The sequence below is a fragment of the Bidens hawaiensis genome, unplaced genomic scaffold, assembly GCF_021521415.1.
Source record: "Bidens hawaiensis isolate Kalapana, Puna unplaced genomic scaffold, B.hawaiensis_p1.1 tig00000820_1, whole genome shotgun sequence".
Lineage (NCBI taxonomy): Eukaryota > Viridiplantae > Streptophyta > Magnoliopsida > Asterales > Asteraceae > Bidens > Bidens hawaiensis.
The window spans coordinates 3,583,723-3,602,135 of record NW_027491048.1 but is presented as its reverse complement, the minus strand read 5'-3'; positions in this window follow the sequence as shown (position 1 = coordinate 3,602,135).

The window sequence follows — 18,413 nt, the reverse complement described above, 5'->3', positions numbered from 1 at the left end:
GTGGGCGACCTTTCCCGGCAAAAAGTGGGCGAGAACACCCCCAACCCCCCCCCCCCCCCCGCGAAATGCGGAGCGATAATGGGGGGATACCTTTTGTTGCCGTGTAATGTTGGAAAATTATAATAAAAAAAATTGACCGTTGGGAACGGTCAAAATTAAAAAAAAAACAAATATTAGGGAATGGTAGCCCAGACGCTTCAACTAAAAAAGAAGACTACGAATCACTCATAAGGGACGAGTTACACGAAGAGACCGGATTATTGCAACGACGACGACTTCAAAAAATACACGGATATTATGGATATTAGTGTTTTTTTTGTTATGTCTTTTTTTAATGTTTCTTTTTTAATTTTAATGTATTTTTAATTTTTAATTTAATGGGTTTTTATTTGTTTAGTTTAATTATTAAAAGAAAATAATAAAAAATGATGACGTGCCACTGGAGGGGGCTACAACACCATTACACATCAAAAACAAATTCATACCATTTGCTGACCGGACGCCACGTGTCGTAATTCGACCAATTTGTAGCTCACCGCTACACAATAGCCTAAAAGTTTCACCCACAATTAAGTATAAAGGTATACCAAGTTACCAACCATACCAATGTTTTAAAATGAAGAGATATATACTTAATTAAAACACCATCCAACCATAAAAACTTTGGAATTCTCCATTAACTATAACTTTTTTTTATTTAAAAAGGCATCCACTAACTATAATTATTTCATGGCCTCATGCTTAGGTTCCATTTTTGTATAGCAATATCAATATATAAAATTTTAATAAAGTATTTTATGAAATATAAAAAATGTATAGCATAAAAACAAGAATAAAATGGAAACCATCATGATATTATTCCTTGAATCACAAATACAATAGAAATTCTTTAAATAGGTATTGACCTAACCCGATAAATAAGGAGACTAATATCTATCATAATTTTCTAAGCTACAATTTTATACCATATATAATTCTCTGATATAAGAGACGAGATCAGACATGGAGACGCTTACACATTACATGTCGATAAATGAAACTTGATATAGATACACCAATACGAGTTTTAATAGATGATTGATATTCATGTAACATATCGTGAGTGATGATGTACACGTAGAATTTAGCACATGAACATGATGTTGTGTAACACCTAAAAAGTAAGTAGTTCTATGAGAATTTTGTTCGTTTAAAGTTCCATTTTTCATCCATATAACCAACTTTTGGAATCTATCTATTCTAATAAAAGACTACTCATTCTTGCCACTTGTCAATCTCTTAGTCATCTTCACATTTTTTTTCAACCAATTTCAATATATGGTCTGTAGCTTTTAAGTCATTTCAATATATTAATTCAACTTTTATTAAATGTATATCTTAACTCATTCATTCATTAACATTACTTGTGAAATAAGAAAATAAGAAAATATCAAAATTGAAGTTGCAAGCCATTAGAATAGAATTTTAAAATCACAGGTAGTTGCAGATTAAATAAAATAAAGGCGTATCATTGTCGAAGAATTCAGATTTGTATGGAAACTACAAATTGTTTTTAAACCGAGATTCGAGCCGCAATTTTTTTTATATAAGATTGGTTTTTAATTTGGATTTAAAATTTTCTCATATGCATTTGAACTCAGGAAAATATGTATTTCTCTTAATTTTCTCCGAACTTTTTGTATAAATATCGCAAACATGAAGAATACCTATTACATATATATCTTTAACATTATAATTATAATCCATATGTATAAAGATTAACTATACGAACCATATGTCATTTATTTATATGACTTTTTTATGTAGTATAAATGGTTTTAGCGATAAGAAGATCAATATTTAGTTTTTTATATTTTCTTCCATAACTCAGACCGAAATGCTTCAAAAATATATGTTTTATGGCTTGGTTAATACTTTTTTAATATATTTAATTTAATATGTCTTATAAGACAAATTAATTAACAAAAAACATTTAAAACGTCAAACCAAAAAATTTGTTTCAATCTCTTTCAACTGTTTTCGTTTACCAATAGCAATTTTATCATTATCAATCAATTTCAAATTCTTAAGATTCTAAGGATTATATCATCAAAGTTCAGGTAATTTGGCTTTTGGGATAATCATGACTTTTGGATAAACATGAGTAGATGATCTCAAATGACATAATATTAAATGATTAGAAGATATGATATTTTATGTGTATGAATATTATTTTGTTAGTTTCATGGATACATTATCATTTATCTAGGGTTGGTATGTACTTGAAGAACTTTACTTGTCACACGGAAGAGTTATAAGCAAAGCTATATGTTACCTTATCAAGAGTTACAAACAGACATGCATTAAAGATTTTAATTTTTAATTAAAAATGTATACCGGCCAATACAATCACAAATGTAGTGTACAAAAAAGGTTTTACTTATGTAAAATCTGTAATTTTAATGTAAATTTTAATTTTATTAACAATATATGATCATGTTGTTGATTGTATTTCACTTAATGGTTAAAGTTTAAAATTTTCATCAATTACCCGTGTAATACATGGGCCTCAAACTAGTAAAACTATAAAAATAACTAAAATATATACATATAAACTATGAAAGCAGTAAAAGAAATATAACCTTTTATAATTCTTGTTAATATATATATTTAACACATTTTATAATCACTAAAATATAATGACTTCACGAGTTGGAGATAAGCGGACTCGAACCGCTGACATCCGCCGCAGGGTAAACCACCGCCTCTCAGGTTCCCTGACTGATTCTACCATAGAGGCCAACGATAGACAATAACTCCTCCCCGAACACAGCTTACAACTTTCATCGTACTGTGCTCTCCAAAGAGCAACTATTCTCAAAATCTCACTCAAAAGGTTCAAAATGTGCTGAGTTGGAATCCCATTCTAATTCTAACTAAGGATTATTGTGGTTCCGGAGGATCCAGCTACAGGAGAACCAGGAACGGAGAGCTTTCCCCCCTTTTCCGCCGACTCTTTGGCCTTAAGAACGCTGGTTTTAAGAATGAGTGATTGCCCTTCTCCGACTCTTACTGTCCAACCTGAGAGAGTCATTTTTGACAAACGATATGAGTTGAATGTGGTTTGTCCCATTAATCCATCGTGTCGTCATCGCTTACATATTCAAGTTCGTTTCCCCACCAAAACACTATTTATATTTAAAATTCGGCAAATGATTGTCTAACTTTAGAAATTAATTTTTTTTCTCGAACAGCAACTTTAGAAATTAATTATTTATGTTTTTTGGACCATTAATTGTAGGCACTCTTCCTGGTTGTTCGTTAAAATCTTAACTGGTTTTTTGTTGTTATATTCCAGAATCCAAATTACGTCATATATTCATATTGGTGTTACATATTTCGATCTAAAAGATTAAGACAAGCATGCAATTTAAATTTATGCAATTTAAATTTATGTTGTATTACATGATTATTCCAATAACAGTATTTTTTTTTAGGCTTCGTTTTCTCTTTACTTTTCTATGAATCAACCCGATAAACTATTTTAGTAAGCCCTTTTAATGTTCTATTGTGGCCCACTTTTGTTCGCATGGTCAAACCCAATAGTGAGGCTGTTTAGCAACTTTGTGTTTGGTCATTAAGAGATCTAATCAATTAAGGCTTCGGTTTCTCTTTTATTTTCTATGGATCAGCTCGATAAGCTATTTTAGTCAACCCTTTTAATGTTCAATAGTGACCCACTTTTGTTCACGTGATGTTAAACCCAATAGTGAGGTTGTTTAGCAACTTTGTGTTAAGTCATTAAATGATCTAATCAATTAAGAGGCAAGTACCTATGAATAGGTTAACATGATTCTAATGCCCATTAAGAAACTCCATAAACTTAAGAGATATGTTCTAAGTGAGTCAAACACACTCTATTGTTGATTGATTCAGATATAGCCTTTCAATAGAATCATTAAATGCCAGCAAAATGCCCATAGATCTCAAAGTTCCAATCATGTATCTTCAATTGTTTTTTTAATAATCATCCGTAGAACCATCTTTGTATTTCCTTAGGTTAATTTCATGATTTTAGCTTTAATTTCTCTCTATCTAAAGTTATAAAAAATAGTTCTTTTTACCTTATCCATGCATAAATAAACAATTAGAATGTAAATAAATGTATGTAAAAGGCACGATCTCCTTTAAAGTTACATATTAGCTCTAGTTGATAAATATATATAGGGTATGCTAGTGATTTGATAAAAGGGTAGGCATGTTGGAAACTTGATTTTCACTCAAGGGTCCAAGAGGACTTGGTCCTCACAAGTTAGATTTGACATTTATGAGGAATTGTTTCTCGTAGTTTTAAATTAAGAAATTATAATATTCACGGTATTAAAGACTTGTTTCTCATGAGGTTTGATGAAGGTTGTTTTTATGAAGACTGATTTTGAGGGCTATAACCCTCACAAAGTTAACTTGTGACCATGTGTTGAATTTAGACCTTGAGGACTATGATCCTCACTAAATCATCATTGAGATTTTAAACGGTGATTCTCGCATCATGTTTACCTTGGATTGTAGTATGTGTGTATTGTATGTTCGTTGTTCAAACAATTAGCTCATTATACATCTTTGATTAATACTTAATCAGGTTTTCAAGACTTTACTCGCAGTGAGCGCGTGGGATCATGTGTTTGCATTTGCTTAGTGAATGAATGTTAGGGCCTAGGGGTAACCTGCCTGTGCTTGTAGCCTAAAGTTGCAAAATATTTTTGTTTTGGGTAAAGCTAGTAGCATATCGCACGAATGTGCAGTGACAACGATGTTCACATAATCATGCCTCATCTCACAAGAATAATAGAATATGTGAAGTCATTTGTTATAGACGTGACATGTGCTTTTGTATATCAACTACCAAAACTATTTTTAAGATTACAAGCAACTTTAGCTACTTATTTTTCCCTTTATCACAAACAAACAACATCCTCTTGTGTTAAGATTCTATTTGACTTGTGTATTTTAACTAAATGCTTCATATGCATCGATCAATTTTATTTTCTTAATGATTATGACAACCAAGAAAATGTTATGTAAATGCATAGTAATCCTTGACCTAAACAAGTTTAGCTCCATGACACCACCTACGTTGTCGCTAGCACCATCGCCATCACCACTGCACCATCACAATCATGGTCACGTTCATCATGTAAAATATATATAGATGGTGAACCAGATTTGAAAACTTTTTTTGTCTAAAAAGATCATTTCATCGTAAACACATTTTAACAGAACTCATTTTGACCATAATCAAATATAAACAATTTTTAAAATGAAATGTTTAGACAAAAACTCATTTTGATCATCACCGGTTACCGACTTAACAAGGGAGATGAACCCTTCCTTGGTTGAAAAGGAACTCAAGAGGGCTCCCCCTTAAGCTTCCCTCTCTCACCTCTACTTTGTTCTTCTTTTTAGAACTGCTAACTCACGCTAAGCTACAATCCCTTTGGTACCTCTACTTTATCTAACTCTTACATATTACAAACGTAACAATATAAATCATACATGAGTTAGCAATAGTCAAGGATATTTCATGAAGCTTCATCCTCTAGTCACATTTGATGTGTTTAATAAGTCTTTTCCAAGACATAAATATAAAAAGGTACAAATTCTGTGATCACTTCATGGATTTTACAACTATAAAAAGGGGATATTTTATTCATACACTCTTTGATTTTTTAGAGAGGGTGTACATAAAAGATAGAATGTGTGTTAAAAGAATGTATGAATATCAAAAAGGGTGTGTGAATAACTAATGCCTAAAAAAAATGTTTCTCCCAAACACAAGTCAAGATACAACAAACAAGGGGTAATCAACCTTTTAACCCACCATATGTCTATTACAAGAACTAATGATTATGTCTATTCTTTGTATAATCAACCAAAATCACCATCTCTTGCAAAACAGATACCATTTTCACAATAACAATGGTTAGTTCAAAAAGTAAACCCCTAATATAAAAGAGGCTTCATACACCAACATTATCAACAATTATCAACTTTATGTAGTCATACTATAGTTAAAGATCAAGGTCAAGATCAATATCTTACCTTTAGAACAAAACCTTTGGTTTGTTGTGTGTGCCTATGCAGTGGCTGAGAGGAGATACGTAGGAGACTGTCGTGCGTTGTATAGGGGAATTAGTTAAGGTTTAATTGGTGGTATATATAAGGCTAGGATGGATTTAGACACTTTAATTTGGAAATGAAATTATGAGAACGTTGGAGGCGACGAGATTTAGGCAGTGTTGTAAAAATCGATAGTCAGTAGTCGGGCGGTGGGATGGGGACTAGCGATTAATCAGGATTAATCGAAATTAATCGGATCAGACTTTAATGTATATTTTTCAGTTTTATATATACACGCACACATTTTTATATGTAATTTTCAATTTTATACATACACAAACATATTTTGGCCGAAAATTTGCTGGAATCTCACCAGAAACCGCTGATTTTGGTCACAATCTTGCCAGAAACCATCGATTTTAGCCGGATTTGACCGTTGACCGATTAATTAGCAGACTAACCCAAACTTAATCAGTTAAATGAAGACTAGCGATTAATCAAGGATTTTGCAATACTGAATTGAGGAACAAACTTTTAGAAAGTAAAATTTGGAACTAGAAACTAGAAGGTGAATGTCATCTGGCCATGTATTTAACATTAAATCTTAACTATTAAATTAAACGGAATAATAAGAGTGAACTTCGGTTTTTGTCTATGTGGTTTGTCCAAATCTGTGGTTTTAGTCCAATAGTTTTAAATATGCAGTGTTAGTCCATGTGGTTTCATTTCACTTGCAATTAAATCTGACCTAACTCTGTTACGTTTGGTCGTTAAACCCATCGGTGTGCCTCTCACGTGAGAGACATTTTTGTCCCCCCCCCCCCCCCCAAAGTAAACCCCCTATCACTTGAGGGGCACGTTGATGGATTTAACAATCAGACTTAACGAGGTTCGTGAGGCCGAGTTTAATTGCAAGTGAAATGAAACCACGGGGACGAAAGTAGCATATTTGAACTATTGGACTTAAACCGCAGATTTAGACAAACAACATGGACGAAAACCGCAGTTTACTCTAACTATAATAATTCCATTTAATATAAAGTGATAACTTTGTAGAAAACTAATCAAGTCACTATTGGATCAAATGACAAAGGCAATGTTGAGAAAAAAATGGTTTTTCCCGGATGAAATGCAAATTGGATTCATGGAACAGGAGAAGGATTTCTCATTCCTTATCCGGAAAGATATGTGGCCATGAAAGGCGAAGGAAGGCTGGAATGCCAACAGGCGTCTATTATTGAATTCACCCGACCCGACAGTACTCGTTTGGGGAACGTCCAGTGCCGAAGTCACTGAATGGGTAAGTCGATAATCTCTAAAACGGACTATTGGGTTACGGGCGGTCATTTTACTAGAGGTTTATAATCTACCCTTGTGTGATTCCTGTTGAAGCATATACTCGAGGGGTGGGTGCAGGGCGAACGATTTGAAATTTTAAAGCAGACTCCCCATTCATTAGATAGAAAAGATGACCAAGATTTCGTGATCCGCTGTCGAACTTATTCCAAGAGAGCTCAGATCGAATCGGTATTGCTATCTGAGCTCTCTTATTGAATTGCTCATTGAATGAGCATTCTCAATATTATGCCTTGAAGAGGACTCAAACCTCCACGCTCTTTAGTACGAGATTTTGTTCAAATTAAGTCATTCATATTTTACGTTGTCTCAATTAGGTTATTTAACTTTCAATTTTGTCTCAATTAAGTCACTTAACATTTAATGTGTCTTAATTCAGTCACTCAACGTAATGTTTTAGCTATATTAAGTCACTCAACTTTCAATAAAGGATTATTGGATTAAAATAAGTTCATCTTTAATGTGTTGGCCAATAATAAGCTTACCTGAATTATTTTCCTCCGGCAGTCTCACCTTTTCCATGTTTTTTTGTTTTATGATCTCCCGTTAAAAATAATTAACGGGGTTCACTTTTTGCTGATGTGACTAATGAGTTGGCATTTTAAAAATTCTACATAACTTTTACTTCTTTTTTTTTCTTTCTCTGATTTTAAAAAACCCACGATAGTTAATAAATATAACTGAACCTAATACTTGATCCATATAACCCAACCCACGATACTTAATCAATAATGGTTGATTGACTCAGTTACAAAACGAGCAGGCTTGGCTTGACTTGATTTAAAATTTAACTTTTTTCGAGCGAGTTTCAAGTGATCCACAGACTTTTCAAACACCCCTGAATTATACCAAAGGGGTGTTTGGGATTCCTTATTTTGCCTCCTTATAACTTTTCATTAAGCTAATCTAACTATACTATTAAAGCAATAGGCTTTATGTCAAAATCCTCCCTTCCTATTGGTTGTTCATTAAAATTTCCATGTATATCAATAGCTTCTCCATTTTTCATCTTAATAAAATAAATCAATATTATAATTAAATTAGATACAATAAATGTCTTCAATTATTATGTTTGATATTTAATTTAATAATTTGACTTCGGCTAATTATATTTATTTATGAGAATTTCTACGCAATTAATTATATTTCAAAATTATCATTACTAAATTAGTTTAACATCTCTTTGAAATTAGTTTATTACCCGAAAAAAAAACAGTAATGTGACATTAACAAATAATTTTTAATGTATTTTAGATAATATATATTTTTGATATTTTTTTGATATTTCATCCATATTATTCAATATACATATATTACGGATTTAAGTTTATAATAATTGGTTTTGATATTAGATTGAGTCAAGATTGACCGATTGAGTCACACAAATATAACATTTTACTTATAACTATTAAGCAAACCTTTTAGGAATAAAATAATAAGAACCATCCATAAATCTCAATTTCTTTATATATACGGTTCTGAAAATTAAATTTAAAACCTTTTAACAACCTAACAAAAGTACATTTTTAATTATGGAATTTGTATATTCTAATTAATTATTAATTATTATCTGATTAAGTATTTGACTAACCATCTACAGTGCTTACTATAAATATGGATTTTGACCCATTTACTTATTCTAAATTTAGCAGTTAATCATTTAAATATATTAGGTTGATTTTAAATTTAAATTTTGTTGATATATGTATTATAAAATTTAATTGATGTAATTGATATATGTTTTTTATATATTCATATAGATTTAGCATTTGAGAAATACAATTTTGACCGATTTGAGTATAAATTCTACGTTGTTTCCGATTTATGTAAATTATGAATTAATCAGCCTTTTGATTAAGGAATTATATATTTACTGAAATTGTTTTTTTTAATTAAAGGTTGTATAGTATTTAAATAATGATTTGAATATTTGATTAAGCATCCTTAATGTGTGCTTTAAGTGTTTACTATAAATACCGATGTTGACCCATTGAATGCTTCTAAATTAAGTAAATATTGATTTAAATATATGGTTTTGATTTGACTTTTAAATATTCAAATTCTAATTCATATTATTCTAATTAATAATTACAGTTCAATTCTATTTAAAATCCTTTGATGTTAATAAATCAAAACCATATTTGTAACTTATTTTTCCACACCTTATATAAAGTTTTGAATTATTTAAATGTTGATTATAATTATATTATTTTCAATAATTTTATAATTTTCAATCAGGGGATTCAGTATATAAATATATACCGTAATTTTATATTTTAGATATAATCTATTATATTTGATGAATCATTATATTTGATGGCATTGAAATACATAATTTTACTTATTGTAAATACATAAATTTAATTTATATTTCTACATTAGTAAGTTTAATTCTCTATTTAACTATAGTCTATATTTAAATATAGTATAGATTTATTTTATGAACATTACATTAAGGTTTTTCATCCTTATTCCCTAATTTATGAACATTACATTCAAATTTTAAAAATTCATTAATCCTAATTCCCTAATTTACGTTCTTATTTTAAGTTAACTGACTTTCCCTAATTTATTCTTTCTAATTACAATACGAAATTCGTGTATAAATACTCAACATCCATACGCTCATTCTTACACTATCAAAACTTTTTTAGAAAAACGATTATCTTTCTTTTTAAGGTTTTTAATTTTTGTTGTTCTTATATCCTCCCATTTTGTGATGTATTTTTTGGCTTAAAATTCTTATTGTTCAAAAATGAACTTTTTTTTTATTTTTATTTTTTAACCACTAGGAAAATGGAGCCAAAAGACATCACAATGTTGAACCAATTCCGATAAGGGAGATTAATTATTTTCCGGTAAGGTTTTATTTGATACGTTAATGGCCGATTCTCATATTATTCATTATTTCATTAACAATTCTTTTTCTTTTCCCTTTTTTGTTTGTATTGATTTTAATTATTATATAATTTTCTTATAATATTTTTAGATTCTATATCAAATTCAAAGATTTAATGGAGATGCTGAACTATTACGGGTTTCAGGTAAGGTATTATGGAAAATACTATAATTCTCGATTCTCATATTATTAATTATTTCATTTTTCATTCATTTCTTTGCCATTTCAATTATTGATTTTATTATTTTTATTATTTCCATTACATCCATTTGGAATTAAATTATTTTTGTTATTGTTGTCATTGCAATATCAATTTTTCCGGCTATTGGTAATTATTTCGGTTATACATTATAACAACAGTTTTACATTTGTTCACATAATTCAAATTTTCCATAACTGGTAATTTTTACTATTATTTTACATTAATTGTTATTGTATTTAATTATGATTATTCCGGTTAATGACCAAAGTTCTGTTTAGTTAGAATAATATATTATTTAACATTTATTTAATTTTATCATTTCAGCTTATGGCTCCCAACTAGAAATGCTAATGTCATGGATGGAGTATTTGTTGTAAAAATGTCTTACTTTTTGTACAAGATTAGATGTATATATTTTTATTATTCATGTATTTTTGTATTTTTCACAATTCATGTAATTTAATTGATTTTTTTATAATTAATCTTATATTGTTGTTGGTCAAAGTCTATTTAATAAATTTCCATGATTTTGAATCATTTTCAAAATCGTTTTAATATATTTTTCTGGTTATCATTATTGGTCAAATTCTATTTAATATGTTTCCATATTTTTAATTTAAATTTAATATCATAGACAATTAACTCACCAATGTCAACGAAATTTAACAAATTTTTATACTTTCTAATATTATCGAACTTTATATTTTAAAATAATACACATTTATGTGCTTATGTTTTTATTTAATACCCATTATTTTTTATTTATATCGATAACCTATTTAATAGTCATTTTATAAACAGATTTTCACTATTGTTTTTGGAAAGTTTTAATGTATTGATATTATTCATATCATTAACGTTTTCAATTTTAATATTTGACTATTTTCTAATTAATCTAAAATTATTTGATGGAGAGTGGGTTGATTATGTTTGTTTTGGTCATTACGAATGTATTTTAGTTATTAGTATTCTATCATTTTTTATTTTATATAGCTTAGACAATTCATGTAAATTAATTCATTTTTATATGAATAACAATCTTTATTTTTTACGTGTTAAAATTTTTGAATCGTATCTTGAAAGTCTTAATAATTACTTAATGAACTTCCAAAAAAAAGGAACGTTTTTTTATAATAATATTTACAATTATTTATTTATGTTTTTAAAATTCAACATTTACCTCTATTGCAACAATCTTTTTAGTTTTTATTAATATTCAATCTAAACAAATTTTTCATCTTTTATATTTAAACAAATTTTAATTAACATAAATGACAAATTTAATTTATACTGGAAATTTTAAATAATTTACTTTTGATTATAGTCGAAAGTTAATAAGTTTTGTATTAAAAACGCATCAATATTATTTGACCAAATTAATATGTGGTGTATTACGTATTTCAAATTTATATTTAAAAAATCTTAGATATTTACTATAATTTCCTATTTATTCTAAAATATTCATCATCTTTAATTTTAATGATACATTCCAGTTATTTATACATTAATTTATTTCTATTTTTAAGAACCGAATTTGACCACTTTTTTTTAGTTTTAATATTCTCCAATCTCAATAAATTTACGTATTTTATATTTGACCAAGTTTTAATTAGGCATAAAAGTCAAGAATTACCAATTCGTTTAAATTATTCTGGCCAAATTAAAAACTAAACTAATAAACTAAATAGAAAATAAAAAGTTTTCATTTTTATATTAGACCAATTTTTAATTAGGCATAAATGTTAAGATTAATGTATAAAATTAAACAAAGAATTATCTAATGAATTTATTGTTAAATAAAGTAAGGAAGCTAAAGTCTTGACAATAATTTTGTGATGATTAAAAAAATTAATATTATATTGTTTAGTTAGTAAACTTATGAAAAAATAGAAAGTTTTTTTTATGATAATATTTACTTTTTTATTTCTGTTTTTAAAAACCAAAATTGACCACTCTTGCAAAAAAAAAAATTTGTAGGTTTTAATAGTCTTCAATATCAACAAATTTTCCTTCTTTTATATTTGACCAGTTTTTTATTAGCATAAATGACAAATTTAATGCATACTGAAAATTTAAATAATTTACTTTTGATTATACTTGAAAGTTAATAAGTTTTGTATTAAATACACATTAATTTATTTGATCAATTTAATATGTTGTTTATTACTTATTTCAAATTTGTATTTAAAAATCTTAGATATTCACTATAATTAATTATTTATGCTAAATATTCATCATCTTTAATTTTAATGATACATTCCAATCTTTATACATTTATTTATTTCTGTTTTTGAGAACCGAATATTGACCACTCTTTTGTAGTTTTAATAGTCTCCAATCTCAATAAATTTTCTATCTTTTATATTTGAACATTTTTTAATTATGCATAAATGTCAAGAATTTCCGATTTTTCTAAATTATTCCGGCTAAATTAAAAAAATAAACTAAATAAATAATAAAATTTTTCATCTTTTATAGTTGACCAATTTTTAGTTAGGCATAAATGTCAAGATTAATGTATAAAATTGAAAAAATAATTAGCTAATGAAATTTATTGTTAAATAAGGTAATGATGCTAAAGTGTTAACAATAATTTTGTGATAATTAAAAAAGTTAATAGTATATTGTTTAGTTACTGTATTTCCAAGAAAAATGGAAAAAAATTTATTATAATATTTACATTTATTTATTTCTGTTTTTACGAAACCGAAGTTGACTTTTTTGCAACAATCTTTTGTAGTTTTTAATAATATTTAATGTCATCAAACTTTCCATCATTTATATTTGACAAATTTTTAATTATTATAAATGACAAATTTAATGTATACCAGAAGTTTAAATAATTTACATTTGATTTTACTAGAAAGTTAATATGTTTTATATTAAATACACATTAATTTTTTTGACCAATTTAATATGTTGTTTATTACTTATTTCAATTTTATATTTAAAAAATCTTAGAAATTAATTATAATTGCTTATTTATGCTAAATAACCATCATATTTAATTTTAATGATACATTCCAATCATTTATACATTTATTTATTTATGTTTTTAATAATCGAATTTGACAATTCTTTTGTAGTTTTTAATAGTCTCCAATCTCAAACAAAGTTTTCATCTTTTATATTTGAACAATTTTTAATTATGCATAAATGCCAAGATTAATGTATACAGAAGAAAAAAAGAATTATATAATGAAATTGATTTTAAATAAAGTAATGATGTTAAAGTGTTTGAAATAAACTTTACTGCAGACTGCAGTCACTTTAATAAAATTTTAATTAGGGAATGACTTCTATCTAATAAAATTAAAATTAATCGGTTTAATTTTAATTATCTCTATATTATTTTAATTATACTTAATTAGTGATAGTAGAATAAAACTTTATTACTTCGATTTAACGTAATACATTTAACTAAAAGGTCTTTGAATCGAAATAAAACAAAAGATTATTTACAAAATAATTTATAATAAAATATACCTTTATTTATTTATTAATGTTGAAATGAAACTCATAACTTAAGACTTTAGTTGTATATTTAACCAGGCTGCTATGGTTAATTATTTTTAGATTGTGAAGCAAAATGATTTTTTTTTGTGAAATGTTGAAGAAGTTGATGGTGGGCTAATATGATTATAACATATTCATGTCTTCGTTTGGATTTTTAATTTAGGTGTATGGTAAGTTTGTGTAAGTATTGACTTTTTATATACACAATCTAAATGTTTAATATTTTGGTTACAAATTTATGTTAAATATTTGTTTTGGTTTAATACGTTAGTTATGAAATTTTTTGGTTGTCTATATTTATATGGTTGTTTATATGTTTTCAACCCAGGTGTAACATGCGCTACTATTCTAGAAATATTTGATGGGTTAAATATTTTTACATAAATGAATTTCTGATCATCTATGTCTTTCTATCCAGTAGTGTAAGTTGTGTTATTATTGTTTCCTTTGTAATATTTCTAATTTCCATGTATTTAATATCTTTATAAACATCAAATATAAATAACCTACAATTATCACTAAAGTTAATAGTATTTGGTTTCCCGATTTTTTTAGTTTTTCTGATTTGTGTATTAAAATCATTCATTAAGTCAATAAAATTGAAACACCATGCTCTATAAAATTCTGTTTTTATATTTATGTTATTTATCTTTTTCATATGCTAAACATATTATATTCTAGCTATTATAGATGTCTTCAAAATTAAATAAAATGTAATTTAAAGTCAATTAGCGTCTTCCAATAAGAGAAATAATTCAAACGGTTAGTCATTTTAATATTTTTTAGTTACCCTTTAAATACTTTTTAAGTATGCATTTTTTTTGTAAACGTGCATCTTTAACGTTAAAAGAACTACTTACTAGCATTTTAAACGGTAACATTTTATTTTAAACTCGTTAATACACTATATTGTATTAAAATATGTAACATCCTAAAATTTTAATGATGAATAAAGGAAGTTATGTTTAGTGATTTCGCGTAATTGATTAATGTCGAGGAAGGAGCGGGTCTTGGACTTGGATTAATTGAGATGGGTTAAATGAGAATGGGATTTCAGGGATATAAATACCCCCAAAATCCCAAAATATCTTCATTTTCCCCCACTCTCCTAAACACACACATACACACACCAAGCACACCCAAAACCGCCGCCGGCCGGGCCGAGAAAGAAGGAAGGATCGAGCGAGGTCTGGGTAAGAGAGAAAGATTAGTGGTGATACCAAGATAAACGAGATCCAAACAAGCTCAAAAAGATATGATTCTTGATCTTGGAAGTTTAAAGATCCGAGCTTTTAGTGTATAAACGACCGAAAATGGTCGGGAAGTGTAGTGGGTGGTATTGAACCTTATTGAACCTTAACAAGGGTGTTAAAATCGCCCGAAATGTTGATCAGAAACCGAAACAGCGGACATCTGGGCAACTTCGCTTTCATCTGGGCAACTTCGCCTTCAAGCGATGAACTTCGCCTGCAAGCTAAGTTCGCCTGATGAACTTCGCCTGCAAGCTAAGTTCGCCTGATGACAAGTTCGCCTGAGGTTTAAGTTCGCCTGATGATAAGTTCGCCTGAGGTTTAACTTCGCCTAAAGCTAAGTTCGCCTGAGGTTTAACTTCGCCTAAAGCTAAGTTCGCCTGAGGTTTAACTTCGCCTAAAGCTAAGTTCGCCTGAGGTTTAACTTCGCCTAAAGCCAAGTTCGTTTAGAAAATAAATTTAAAATCTAATGAAAAATGTGTTAAGACAGTTAATGGAAATAAAATTTTTCCAAGCTGACCTGGCAGCTCGACCCCAGCCAGGGGCTCTGCCCCTTGGACCCTGCTAGGGGCTGCCGCCCCTAGACCCCGCTGCCAGGGGCGCTGCCCCCGGACCCCTGTTCGTTGTGGGTCACATAAAGATAGAGATACATTATGAGAAGTGATAGTTAATTGATACGTATACTTGTTATACAGTCAGCCGTGCACAACTGAAGAAAGGGATTACGATTAACGGTGAACGTAACCGTGTTCAGGTGAGTTTCTAGCCCCATTTATGTGTTACGTTTTCGGGGCTGTGTGCATACTCAATATGTTTGTTAATACACTTATCCTAAGAGATAAGTGTATGCCTTATGTGTATAATGTGAAATGTATGAATGATTGCTTGATGGTACGTGAACGATCTTCGGATATTGCACGTACTGTCAGGTTGTAACGCTAAGTTAAGTAAGTATGATATGTATGCCTTATGTGTATAATGTGAAATGTATGAATGATTGCTTGATGGTACATGAACGATCTTCGGATATTGCACGTACTGTCAGGTTGTAACGCTAAGTTAAGTAAGTATGATATGTATGTCTTATGTGTATAATGTGAAATGTATGAATGATTGCTTGATGGTACGTGAACGATCTTCGGATATTGCACGTACTGTCAGGTTGTAACGCTAAGTTAAGTAAGTATGATATGTATGCTTATGTGTATGAATGTGATAAAGTTAATAAAAGAAGGAAAGGATGGTTGTATGGTCACGAAAAGGGTACCGAGCCCTAATAATACTCGAGGTACGATGTATAGTTGTATGGTAACGAAGAGGGAATCGAACCCTACTAATATTCGAGAACTAGGGAACCGAACCCTACTAATATTCGAGGAAAGAGAGAAACCGAGCCCTAATAATACTCGTGGAAAGAGGGAAACCGAGCCCTAATAATACTCGTGGAAAGAGGGTACCGAGCCTTAATAATACTCGAGGAAGGAGGGTACCGAGCCCTAATAATACTCGAGGAAGGAGGGTACCGAGCCCTAATAATACTCGAGGAAGGAGGGTACCGAGCCCTAATAATACTCGAGGAATGTAGGGCGTAATGCTCTTTATAACGTAAGATATGAAAGTAAGTTAATACAAAAGAAAGTATGAAAGTAAGAAAGTAAGGAAGTATGAAAGTATGAAAGTATGAATGAAAGAATATAATGTTATGTGAATGGTATGACTATGTGGTTATCTAGAACTCACTCAGCGTAGCTGACTTTTAGTATGCACGCAGGTGAGTAGGATGAGGCAGCTCGCTTGAGGAGACACATGGCACTGAACAAGAGTCTGGCATCTGAAGACTTATGATGTTTTAATTTTAATGTTTTAATGTGAAAGACAAAGGATGTTTTGAGACAAGTTATAAAATATTGTAATGTTTTATGAAAGTTTTATATTCCGCGTAAATGTTTTAATTAACTCTGATATTTAGAACTGTGTTTATGAGTAAATCCAACACGAAAGTAGGGTTACCGGTAACGGGGCCTTACAAAATATAAATTTTATTAACTAAAATATAGTAAATAAGTATTAATATGTTATTAACTAAAAATTAAGCACTTGTCACATAAAATTATAAATGATTTTTAATATATATATTATGAACTACATTATACCTTTTTGATAAACAAATTTTCAATAACATAGAATGTATGTTTACACATTTTTTTTCTATTTTATTTTTTAGAAATGATGTGAAACATAATTTTCAGTTATTTAATACTATTTTATTTTCTTAAAACCAATTAAAATATGTGTATACGAATCAATTTATGTTTATTAGAGGCGCAAATATATTTCTCTTTTATTTTTTACTTATATTTGGTTTACTCAATTTACATTGTTTCCATACTTAACAACAAAATTCACAAATATAGATGCGGTCCATATAAAAATCAGTTTTTTGGTTAAGTAAGATCATACCAATTATTATTTTATATTTTAGTTTGAACTAAAATTTTTATAAACACATTATACTAAATAAAATCAAAAAGACCAAAATTATTTTGACTAATAGTTTGGTTTTAAAAGTCGGTGTGTCAATAATATTACTAAGGAATATGAATCAGAAGAACGGTTTGTGTAATGGAACCAGATTGCAAGTATTAATTTGGGTAGACGTTTTGTTGAAGTAAAAGTGATTTCTGATTCTAATACTGGTTATCGCACTCATATAATTCGTTGTGGTTTAACACCTTCAGATTAGAAACTTTCGTTCAAATTGAAGAGAATGTAGTTTTTTTTCCAATTGTAGTATGTTTTGGAATGACTATTAACAAAAGTCAAGGTTAATCTCTTGCAAAAATAAGATGGAGAAGATGTTCATGGCCAAGTGCATGCTTTACATGAGGAAAATAAATATATTGGTTGCATATGAACAAGATTTAAGGAAAGTATATTAAACTCATTTCCAAAGAATACTGTAAAAAGAAAGCTATGTTTCTATAATATATTAAACTATTCTCTAGCCAAGGTCATTGTGCAATTTGATTTTGTATTATCAATATATCATATGTTGGAGACACTTGTCTTCGTGGATATAAAGATTATTAATATA